The 13,014-nt window shown below is 38.4% G+C and overlaps 1 long non-coding RNA gene across 1 annotated transcript; it reads right to left on the minus strand.

Moving 5' to 3' along the window:
* Positions 1-1,143: 1,143 nt before the first annotated feature.
* On the minus strand, positions 1,144-5,067 carry LOC118730094. The gene is made up of 2 exons (XR_004991370.1): positions 4,819-5,067; positions 1,144-2,071 (listed from the first exon to the last, which is right to left on the minus strand). It is a non-coding gene; the product is annotated as an uncharacterized LOC118730094 (long non-coding RNA).
* Positions 5,068-13,014: the final 7,947 nt, after the last annotated feature.

The raw sequence follows: 13,014 nt of genomic DNA on the forward strand, positions 1-13,014 counted from the left end.
TATATGATCATTTTCCTGTTTGTGGCATCGTGAATGGCCTTTTTAAAAAAAAAAAAATATATATATATATATAATTGATTTTGTACAGAGAAGAAGGGAGAAAGATAGAGAGTTAGAAACATTGATGAGAGAGAGTCATCGATCAGCTGCCTCTTGCACACCCCCTACTGGGGATATGCCTGCAACCAAGGTACATGCCCTTGACCGGAATCGAACCCGGGTGCCTTCAGTCCCCAAGCCGATGCTCTATCCATTGAGCCAAACCGGTCTTGGCGTGAATGGCCTTTATTGTCCTATTAATTTAGATTATAGTGTATAGAAATATTTTCAAAGAAATAATAGATTTAGTGCAAAATAAAGTGAAAGGAATCCTAGAGTCTAGAACAATTTGCACTCAATTTGTGTTATAAGGGATTTTATATGATAAACTTTGATTATTGTATGACTGCTTAGCCTTACAGTGATTATATAAATTAAAACATACTGTTCATGGGTGAAATAAACCTTTTTGCATGGCTTTCTGTGAATAGTTCATGTCCAAACTGAGAGTATCATTGGAATCAGTTAGTCTTAGCTTGAATTCCTGCCCTGTGTGCACATTTGGACAAATTTCTTAATCTTGCTGAGCCTTAATTACCTAATATGTAAAGAGAAATGGAAATTAGACCCCTTTTATAGGACTCCTATGAGAATTAAGTGAGATTATATTTGCCACTCACATATAATTGGTAATTATATTGGCCTCAAAAAATATAAGTTCTCTATCCCTTTGTCCTCTGTATAATGATATTGAAGCTATTCGCTGCAGAAGAAAGTTACAGATATAATTTGAAATAGAACTACCGTATATTTATATTTGGGCTTTTGCCTTAATCAATGGAAGATGATGTACAAAATATATTCTATTGATAGTAAAGTCTTAACTGGGTGACTAAGTTCAGAATAGAAATATTAACAAAAAACACATTGCATTAAATATTAGTAAAACACATACCAGGTTGTATCTATAAAATCATTATTTTAAATCTTGATGCTTTACAATTTCTCCTTTCAATAGGTATTATGTGAAAAACCTTCCAATAAAAAGCTATTTAATATAAAGTTGATTTGATTGATATCTCATTACAAAATGCTAGCCTTCCCTAGGGAAATATGATGAAAACACCACTGACCAATGTAGCCAAATCACTTACACTATTGACAACTGATCTCATAAAAAGAAACTCATAACATGGTCTTGCTGACCCTGAAGATCTTATAAGATGCCCCATACGCCATGAGCACTATTGTAGCACCTAGAACTTATCCCGGGCTCTACACCTAGCTATACTCGTGTAAAATAGGTCTTTCCCTCAGGCTCTTAAGCTCTGTGATGGTAGGGAACATATTTGTCTATCTCATTACTATTTTCCTAGCATATAACCCAATGTCTAGCACCTCATAGACACACAATCAATGTTTGTGAAAGGATGAAGGCAGGAAGGTTGGAGGGAGGGGCCTCATACAGTACTTGGCAATGCTGTAAACACTTAAAAAAAAAAAAAACTTGTTTCATCGATGGAGTAAGTCACATTTCCTGTTTTTCTCTTAGTCATGTACTTTGTGGGACAGAATGTATCTTAGGCCTCCAGGAAAAGTCTCAAGGCAAAGATATTAATGAAAACCATATTCATTATATATAATATTCACTCAAGTTATATGAAGTGCTTACTGTGTGCAAAGTACTTTATATACATTAATTCATTATATTTTCATCATACACTATAAGAGAATTTCCATTGGACAGATGGAGAAACTGGGGCTCAATGAGTTTTTATAAGGTTGTTAACAGTGGAAATAGAATGAAAATCCAAGTCTGCCTGACTCTTCACTCCTCTTCACACCTCCCTCGGGCTCATTGGTTTCCATGTCTTCACTCAGAGCACAGGGGCAGGGTGGTCGAGCCTCCTGTGGGCAGGCTAAGGGAGGTCACATCTGCCTGAGCACAGAGACAGCCCTCCTGGGTTCATGCAGCCCATGCATGACAGGTGTTCTAAGTGTCTGACCACACATAGTTCAGAACTCAGGAGGCCTGTAGGAGAAATGAATGGTCAGGAGCAGCAAGGCAAGTTGTCTTCATAAAAGACCCAGTCAATAACAAATCCGAAAAAACAAAGGTCCTGAATCCCAAGGATCAGGCAGAAGACGGAAGCATTGCAGTTAAAAAGGGGACATGGGAGCTCGCTACAGGGGTCTTAGAAAACTTAGCAAAGGAATTGGGTCAGAACGTGATTGATAGAACCCAGAAAGAAAGAACCTTCTTCCCAAGGCATGATTCTTTGTTCGCCCCCAATCCCACCCCTACATCTACATACCATCTCTCCTCTCTCTCCCTTCCACACACATGCTTATGCATATGCACATGCATACACATACTAATGCTGCTAAAATGTTCTTACATGCTCCAGGTTGTTGGCTTCTGCTCTTCATTCAAACATGTTTGGAAAGCAGGGTTAAAATGTCTGGATCTAGGATTGAACTGACAGTGCTTATGTCTCTGTCTTCTTCATCTTGAGGCAAGAACGCGTATTCCATTTCTTTTTTTATCCCCCACATAGCACCTATTACTAGATACCATATGCTCTGCATGTACTTGGCACTCAATAAATGCTTGCTGAATGGCTGACTTTTCTTGTCTCCCCCACCCTTTCCTTCCCACTCCTACGGCATTATTTTAAAGATCTGCTTGCAGAGCTATGGGGCGAGGTTTAAAATCCATTTTGACAAATAACCCTTTTGGGTGTTTAAAGCCAAAAGATCGAATATTTAAAGCAGAAATATGAGCTGTGACTTCATGGGTGTTCTGTGAAGAGATGCATAAAGCTGTACAAATAGATAGCATTTCAGACAGGACATAACAGACCCAGCTTTGTGCATTTGCAAATATACAGAGAAGAGCCCGAACTTCACTTTGAACCGTATGTTTCCTTCTGAAACCAGTTTAAATAAAAGAGTGAAAGTAGTTAAATCTCCTATATTTTTTAAAGATCTTACAAATACTTTTGGCTTTAAAAGCCTATGTCATTGATTCATAATATTAAAACTATCCTCCCTCACTCCTTCCTCCATCCCCACAGACAGGAAAATATAAGCAGAAACAAGACTGGATTCCACAGGAATTGTGGGAGTGAATTGATTGCTGTAAAAAGGAGCTTTTAGACTCTCAGACAAGAGCTCTTGGTGCTGGGAAGTTTTAGAGGACTAAAGTAAGCATCTAGAGTCAGCAGATGGTTGAAGTACCAGAGCAGAATCAATCACATAGTGGCTCTGGTGAATGATGATAAAGAGCTTAGAATATAAGTCCCAAGAGAGAAATTAGCAAGAACTGAGCAGGTCCATTGCCCCATAGGGTCTGTTTTCTCCAAACGATGTTCAGGGTTCCCTGGCTGCCTAGGTTAATATGGCAGAAACCAGAGTGCAGCCTGCCTCTTCTCCGGCTCCAGCTCTGACTGTCCCATATTCTCTTAAAGCAGCTGATGTGGAGAAACGGTGAATGTCCTGAGCTCTTACTTCATACATCTATGTTCTAAAGGTGCTTTCAGCAAGTGGAAGCTGCTTGACAGGTATTATTTTTTTTAAACTTAGGTAAAACTAATTTCCACAGAGCTACGGCTGTCCAGGTGTTGAAGAGGTTACTTGGAGCTAAGGGTTTGTAAGGCAGTTGGACTCAAATGAACTTTACTACCTAGCTATATAAATTAAATTGACCTTACTAACTCTGGGTTACATTACTAATTTTTCCATTGCTAATATCAGAAGTGGACTCTCTTTCCATTTTATCCTTTGTTCTCATTTCCTATAAATTTAAAGCAGATCAATATCCTTGGGTTCTATATAAATTATATTTGTGCAAGGTGATTGGCCAGATGATACTCATTTGGATAAACAAAATATCTTAGTTTTCTTGATAATGTTTTATAGTTTACAAAGAATCTTCTCATTTCTCATTTATGAAATGCTAAAAAAAACTATATGGTAGGAATGATTATTATTGTCTTTTAACAGATGAGGAAATTGAAGCTCAGAGAATTTTATTCAGTTGATTATTATAATTTTAGACCCAATTATAGGTTAGGCACCAGAAATACAAAGATAGAAAAAACCTAGTCATGACCTAAAGGAGTTCACCATCTATTATGTATAACAAATAGGTAAATAAAACAATGATAGTGGCAACCTGGCCAGTGTTGTTAAATGGTTAGAGCGTCAGCCCACACACCGAAGGGTCATGGGTTCAATTCCCAGTCAAGGGCACGTACCTTGGTTGCAGGTTTGATCCCAGCCCTGGTCATAAAGCTGTACAAATAGATAGCATTTCAGAGTATGTACAGTAAGTAACCAATCAATGTGTCTCTCTCACATTGATTCTCTTTCTCTCTCTTCCCTTCCCCACTTTCCTTCCACCCTCTCTGAAAATCAATGGGGGAAAAATATATACTTGGGTGAAGATTAACAAAATAAGATCCACAAAATAATTATTGTGGCATATAATAAGTACTACATTAGGCAGAGGTACTTCTATATAGTGATGGCAAAAGGAAAGAATTAACAAATTTAGTTGGCTGTGAATGAGTAGCCTTTTCAAAGGAGGAGGCCTTTGAAGTGTGTCAGAATAAGATGAATTTGCCCAAAAGATGAAGCATAAAGCAGAGAAGCAGCAAGTGGCAAGGCACAGAATTATAGGGTAGGCACCAGAATGATTAATTCAAGAATAGCAAACAACACTTCAGCCTGGTTGTGAGTACAGAAGGCAGGAAAACGAGATTGGGAATACATTACCAGCGGGCAACAAGGAGGTTGTGGACTGATGTGGTGAGTCAGTGAAGTGAAGTCTTCAGAAACTCAGGTTCATTTGAGTTGTTTCACCACACGAGGCTTCCATATCTAAAGTTTCTTCCTAATTCTAAATAATTACTCCAGATTTAGCCATTGCTTCTATTCTAAACAGCAAAAAGGAGGAAAAGAAAAAATAAAAGGAACAAAGGCCCAAGCCAACTGTCTTTTAAGAAACTCTCTTAGAAGCTGCCATGGGACACTTCTGCCTACAACTCATTAGTCAGAACTAGTCACATGGCCACAACTACTGCTAACAACTGTTCATAGATTCTATTATGGTGACTAACATGCTCAGTTAAGATTTTGTGGTGCTATTACCGTATTAAGGAAAAAGGAGAGGATGGAATTTGGAAGACAACTGGGAGTATCTGCCATTGAGTGGAACGAGAAAGCTAATCATAGATTGTTATAAAATGTGAACCTTGCCTTCTGGATAACAGGATGTCATTGAAGGGTTTTGATTAAGTACTTTAGATGACCATATTTTTATATGTGATCAAGATATATGATACACTGGAGAAGGTGAGATTGGAGACAGAGGAACCAGTTGGAGATCACTATGGTGGTCCAGATGAAAGACAATGGAATCCTGACCTAGGTAGTAGTAGAGATAGAAAACAAATAATAAAGAAGGGAAATATACATTTAGGAAGTTATCTGTCATGATATTTGAGTAGTAAGGAGCAGGAGTCAAACCCCTACCTTCAACTCCAAGCCCATGTACATGGAATCCATCTCTCTTAAACAACATGATGGCAACTGGATTTCAAACTCCCACCAGCCCTTCAAGTCATGTTGTGAAAATCAGATAATTTGGTCTTGGTCCAGGAACTGAAGAGGCTCAAAGCAAGAACACATTTGTGGCAGGATAGTGTTTTGAGATATTTTCCATTTTCTCTTTCTGCATTCAGCCAACAAAAGATTCTCTGCTGGGCTTCTTAGCTTATGGTAAGTCTGCAATAGGACTTCTGAGGTTTGATTATCAGCACATGCAAGAGAGAGTTGAAGAGGGAGAGATTTCAGCCAGAGTAGGAAGACATTTTTAGATTCCAGAGGAGAAGATTGACACCGACTGGGGGACATGAAAGGAGATGAGGGGAAATGTCCATGAGGGTTACCAGGAAGGCCAGATCTTAGGTCTACTGTTACAAAAGATTTCTCTGCCCTCAGCATGATGCTGGAAGACCAACCTGGTGGGACAATGTGAGCTGGAAATAATCTACAGCTCAAAGGATATTTCAGAAAACTTAGCACCATATGAAATCATGGCAAAGCCTACTCAGCCATTAAATACCTTTCAAAAAATGAGAGCTAAAGGTTACAATTAATTGATGTGTAAAAATGAAAAGTTCACCGAAATACTGAAAACAAAGTTGAAAACGTACGAGAAAATAAAGAAAAGGACTGGATTCATTCCTACAGTTCTGCTCTGCAGAGGAACCCTGTGTGACAACAAGGCTTTCTATAGCCTCAGGGGTGGGCAATTCAGAACAGCTCCAGAACATAATTTTGTGACTGCCTCTCCTTTTACTTAATTCTGATAGAAACAAATTCAGACTGATTTTATGTCTATCTGTATTCATTATTTACTTGTAAATGTTCCAAATAATTCAGATCCTCCTTCAGAAGACACTCCAGTATCACTTAACTGGATATTTCAGAACAAATGTACTTCTTATTTGAAAATATTCAGATAGTATTCTAGTTATAATCTAATTTTTTATTTCATTATTACAAATGCTCAAATCAGGATATCTGTATATAATATTTATCCAAAGACCCTTTATTTATATAATATTGACAGCATATACAATCAGTATAATTTGCAAAATCAGCATGATTCTTCTATTTAAAAACATGTTTATTATATTTTATTTCTGGGGACAACATATTACACTTTAAATGTGGCTACAAATCAGAAGTTTTGGGAAGACAAATTTTAGTCCTGAAAGAAGAAAATATGTTATATCCCATAGAATTTAAAATAAATGAAAATGTTTTAGAACTCTGAGAAAAATCAGTTCTTTGTCTTTCTCTTCTATTTTGTCTACTATAAGCCCCTTTTGTCATATTTACATTCTATTTAATTTTCTCCATGCCTTCAAGTAGTTTTATTTTATCTTTAAAAATATTATAATCTAAAAATATGGAAAGGGGAATTCAACTAAGAAAATAATAATCAGAGCCATTCATGGCTCACGTGCCCAGACTAAGCTGTATTTATGAAAGAGTTGTGTGGTTTTTTTTTCTCTCTAGAAATTTAATGTGTAAATTAAGTTGCAGCAAGGCAAGTCAAATTATTCCCCGGCCATTTGTAGTATGCAATGTTTTATGTGACTTTTTACCCTCTTATTCAATAAAACAATGCGTACTTGTATAGTAGCCAGACGAAGTGGTGATTCATACTCATCTAGGAGATGCCAAGTACTGTACCTCCTTGAGGAAACACACTCACCATGTGTAACGGGAATACTTGGATTTCCTGAAGTGATTCAACTTTAAATTGAATTCAACATTGAACTGAGTAGCCATAGATGTTAACAATCACAAGATCGGATGAGTTTCATTTGCCTTTGTGCAACTCCCACTGGTTTATTACAAGCTAAGAAAGAGACATTTCCTTGTTAGGTTGAAGAGAAACATTTTCAGTCAAGGAAACTGATGAAAGAATTTGACCTGTTTCTTATTAATACAAAATAGTAAAGGATTTGGGCGAAAGGGTGGTCAGCCTTGGCTCTATGATAGAGAACTCCCACTGAGCTCTTCTCTTAAATTATGCAACTTCTAGCTTAAGAGGAACTCTGAGCCAGACTGGCCACTGGCTACATTATCACTGGTTTGATAAAGTAGGTCCTGGTCTCCATTAGAAAAGATGCTTATAAAAATCCATAGTGTGCTAGATATTAGGTCACCAGAAATTATTGCTTTTAAATGTAGGCAGAGGAGTACAGATTTGATGTGGCAGTACTAGGGATACGCAGTGGGTCATTGAGTGAGGAAATAAGGATTTCATTGAAAATGCAAGTTCACTCCCAAATTCATAAACACAACAGTTTAGAGAAATCCAGCTACTTTATCATTTGGGGACAGTAACCACAAAATGAGGTTCTTGGACTACAAGGGTGAAATTATAAGAGCAGGAGTAAGGATGGGGGAGAAGGAAGCAGCTTTAGGCGCTATATGGGCATGGCCACAGTAGGGTGAAGATGGCTTTTGTGTACAGCTTGAACTAAGCCAATTAAAAAATAAGGTCATTTGGATGTGTATGCAAGGCAAACTGTCACCACAGAACTTGAGTGTATTATCCACAGCATCTAGGTCCTTTAATCACAGAGTGTTTAGAAGGTTAGAATTTCAACCTAAATAATGAATGTATCACAGCAAGGTTCTACATAAACTGAAAATTGGGGTATCTGAACTGAACTGCCAAGAAGAAAGCCTGAACTGAAATACTTGACTAGTATTCCTCAAAGTTGTCAAGGTCATAAAAAAATCAGAAAAATCTGTCACAGCCAAGAGAAACCTACAGAAACATGACAACTAAATGTAATGTAGTTGTAGTCTCTGGGCAAGATCATAGAACAGAAAAAGGGAATTAGGGGAAAACAGGAATATTGAATAAAGCACGGTCCTTAATGAATAGTAATGCATACATTTGATTAATTAATTAGGGCAAATGTACTAGAATAACTAACATAAGATGTCAATAGGGGAAACAGCCTAGGGTATATGAGAACTTTCTGTGCTACCTTTGCAATTTGTTTGTAAATACAAAATTATTCTATAATTAAGTTTAGAATGGCCTTTTCTTGGACCTGAAATAAGCAGAGCTCATTCTTTTTCCTTATGAAAAATATTTTTGTTCAAAAGTTGCTGCTGTTAAATGTGCAGAGCCTGTGCTCATACCAACAACTTGACTAAGCTGATCTTACATCAAAGCACTTCCTGTTTCCCTGGAGCATGTACTCACTGAATCTCCGCAGCAACGAAGAAATTGGGCTATTATCTAAGTACTATATTCTATTGTATGCTGCAATAGCTCACACAGGGTAACTTCTAATGCTGTAAACAGTAATTGTATGCTGCTCCTTACAAACTCACATGCACACGAACTTCAAATATTCCTGCTGTTGCCATCCAGAGCCTTGCAGATGAGAGATGTGTAGACTGGACCAGTCACAACACTAAAGGAGAGGCCGTAAGAACTGTCCTCCCTTTCTCCTACAATGGTTTTAATATCTATATAACATCAAGATCACTACTGCAGGCTCTCCCATCGGTGCTCCCAGAAGAACGATAAGTGAGACACTTTCCCTGAGACAAAAAGGGAACACACAACATTGTGTGCTGTGTGTTCCAAACAGTGCCAATTCAATCTGTAAGATAAAATGTTTTAGAAGATCTCAATATTTAAATTTCTAATTCATACACAGATACCAAGATATCCTCTAGCTTTTTAATTACAAAAAGCAATGCCTTAAAAAATGTAGATATAGTTGGGCTGTGTTATAGAGAATTATCAACTCATTTTTTTCTTCCTTTTTCTTCCTAAAGATTTTGAGATAGACTCTAATAACACTTTGAAAATTAGAGTTTGAATTATTTTGTTTCAATGGGTACTTTTAAGAAAAGGAAGTTAAATGAGGTATTTTAGACAAATTAAGCATAGGCCCTGAGCCCTTACCACACCAGGGGCAGAAATCTCATGACACTTGGTCCTTTGCAGATGGTATTTAGGAAAGCAGCAATATATGAGAAAGCAAGAGATGCCTGAAATGTATCTCTAAATGCAATAATAATAGTAAAAAAAACATTCTAATGAATTTTCTTAGTAGTTTCCTCTTCAGATGACACCTACATGGAGGCATGAGAATGTTCTCAGGTAAAACATTCTAAGTGAAGACATGTATAATCAATTGGACTTCAAACATTAGACCTGATCCTCTAGTAAAAACAAATACAAATATATCATATTAGGTTGTAAAATTCTGACATTTTGAGCCATTATTTTAGGAGCTACTAATTACATTAAGTAAGGATACTTAACTTCACTAAAAACCCTTCTTAGTGACTAATTAACTAATTAGCTAATTAGGGTGCTATATGTTAGGATATCCTATCTATGAAGATTTGATCATATATGAAGTTGATAATCCTTAAAATGGTGAAAGTAAAAACTGTCTAAGTTTTAACAGTCATAAATTCTACATAACTTCTAAAGAATGACAATCCTACATAATAAAAGAGTAATATGCAAATTAACCATCACTAGCCATGCCCACCAGCCATGCACACTAGCCATGCCCACCAGCCAATCAGAGCAAGTATGCAAATAAACCCAACCAAGATGGCTGCAGCCACAAAGAGCAGGAGGGAGGCTTGGGTTTCCCAGGCAACAGAGGAAGCCAAGCTTTCTGCCTGCCCTTGCTGGCCTAGGCCTCCACTCCAGGCTACAAAGTTTCAATTGTAGAAGGTAAATAAATTCCAGACACCAGGGCTTCCATTTGAATTGCCAGGGGGCATGGCCAGCCTGCAAACCACCACAGGTCCCTCACTCAGGCAGCCCCATGCCCCAAGGGAACCCCCACGCTGATCCAGAACACCCTTCAGGGCAAACCAGCTGGCTCCCACCTGTGCACCAGGCCTCTATCCTATCTAATAAAAGAGTAATATGCAGATTAACCATCCCTCCAACACACAATAGCTGCCCCAAAAGATCCTGCCCCCATGTGGACACAAGATGGCCACCACAAAATGGCCAGCAGGGGAGGGAAGTTGGGAGGCACCAGACCAGCAGGGGAGGACAGTTGAGAGGGACCAGGCCTGCAAGGGAGGGCAGTTGGAGGTGATCAACCCTGCAGGGGAGGGCAGTTAGGGGTGACCAGGCCAGCAGAGGAGGGCAGTTAGAGGTAAATAGGCTGGCAGGGGAGCAGTTAGACATCAATCAGGCTGGCATGGGAGTGGTTAGGGGATGATCAGGCTGGCAGGCAGAAGTGGTTAGGAGCAATCAGGAAGGCAGGCAGGCAAGCAATTGGGAGCCAGCAGTCCTGGATTGTGAGAGAGATGTCCGACTGCCCTCAAGGGGTCCCAGATTGGAGATCGTGCAGGCTGGGCTAAGAAACACCGCCCACCCCTCTCCATGCACGAATTTCTTGCATTGGGCCTCTAGTTCTATATAAAAGATCATAGAGCTGTAAGGTTGATGCTCAGGAAATAAATTAACTAACAAAGCCTGAACAAAGCAGCTGGTAATTAAGGGTTGAACTTGACACCAATGGGTTTAACTTAGTGATTTAAATGATACCTGAAGCTTGTTGATAGCACCCAGAGAACCAAGAAATAATGGAATGCCTACTTTAAGACTGGTGACACCTGGTAGGGTCTTAAAGCATCCTTTTACTAGGAGTATACTCTGTTTGAGTTACCATCTTTAATCTAAGGGGTTAAAACATTTTGTCTACAGTATTTATTATATGGTTTTTGGACCTAAAGTAGCACAGACTAGCAGTGAACATAGGTTTACCAAAAAATTAGAGGACTGATATAATAGAGCAATTCCAGACTACTTAAAAAAAAACTTCTCTCAGTTTTTCTGATTGATTACTTTAGAAATGACTTTTATTCTACTTTTAATGAATATTATTAAAATAAATACTCAACCCAAGTTGAAATTGACAGCAATTAATTGACACTCTATAAATTTTAGATTTACAAAATTTGTCCCAAGGATATTGTATTTATTGAAGTTATTCTCTCTCTCTCTCTCTCTCTCTCTCTCTCTCTCTCTCTCTCTCTCTCACACACACACACACACACACACACACACACTGGAATCCATAAAATTATTAGGATCAGAAAGCTGATGGAGGAGTCACATTTGGTAAGTATTTGTCAAGAGAAGAAAGAATTGATCCCCATGAAAATTTAAATAAAAATTTATAAGAAAGAAAACAATTAGAAATGGTTTACCTGATAAAGGAATTAGTCAAGGAAAATTTCTACAGAAAATGTTTTTATGACAAAAATGCATTAATGTTTTCCCATTCCTGTTTAATTGCTTACTTTCATAATCTCAGCCTCAAAACACCCTCAGGGTCAAAGCAGTGAGAATCAAACATATTCTGTGTCTTCTAAATCTGTTTCGTGGACATCACGTGATGTATTTACCCTTTCCAGCTTTTACGTGTATTGCTCCCTCTGCCTAGAATTCCCTTCTCTGTCTCACATTCCAGGAGAAGTCAAGACTTCTCCTGCAAGACTCAGTTTACAAACATTGCCTCCTGCTTGGTCTCTCCTGATCCACATGTAGAATTAAATACTTTGACCCTCTGTTCCCTTGGGTACCTTTTATGGCCATTTTGTCATATTGCCATGGCTTCTTATTTATGTGGCCATCTCATCCTCTGCATCTCTATGGTATGGCTCATTATTTTAGTCCTTTGGTTATTAAATCCTTGGCACATAGACACATAATAAAGTAATGCTAAATAATTGAGTGGATGGACAAGTGAGGTCTCCATGCTATCCACGTGATCATTCCCCTTATTTTTTATTTCTGAACAAAATGATCAAGTCTGCACTACAACTTTAACAATGTGTTTGAGAAAAAAGTCCTTCGCTATAATTTCAGATCAGTACTTTGACATGTATTTCGTGGAGCTGCTCTCTTTCTCAGCAAACCTCCCTCCTTTGCATCTCCCCCTTACCTACAACCGAGAGAAGTGGTGTCTGCAGGAGCCCACTGGGGCCTGAGAGGGCCACTTCGGGAGCTCTTCCCCATGGGACGTCGCTAGAGTGTGGGCCCACTTCTGGGAGGTCCAGAGGGGTCAGCCAAGGGATTTTTCTTTCCATCCGTTCTTTAATTTGATTCTGGATTCAGCTGAATACAGTTAAAGGATTAATTGCCCATCATTTTGTTCCCTAAATTAGGAGTCATTGTGGTAAGAGCCAAGCATGGCAATATGGGCCAACCACAAAGAAATAAATTACTTTGTAAGTTTCAAAAGATTTTCACCAAATTACTGTTCTGTGCAAATGATGTTGGGGTGGGGGAAGAGTTTGTTTGAGAAACGTTTTCTTTTGTGACTGTTTACGTACCCCTGCTGAGATATGAGTCATGTGCCCTGTGATAGGAAATTG

Source organism: Pipistrellus kuhlii, unplaced genomic scaffold (genome assembly GCF_014108245.1).
Source record: "Pipistrellus kuhlii isolate mPipKuh1 unplaced genomic scaffold, mPipKuh1.p scaffold_m20_p_3, whole genome shotgun sequence".
Classification (NCBI taxonomy): Eukaryota; Metazoa; Chordata; class Mammalia; order Chiroptera; family Vespertilionidae; genus Pipistrellus; species Pipistrellus kuhlii.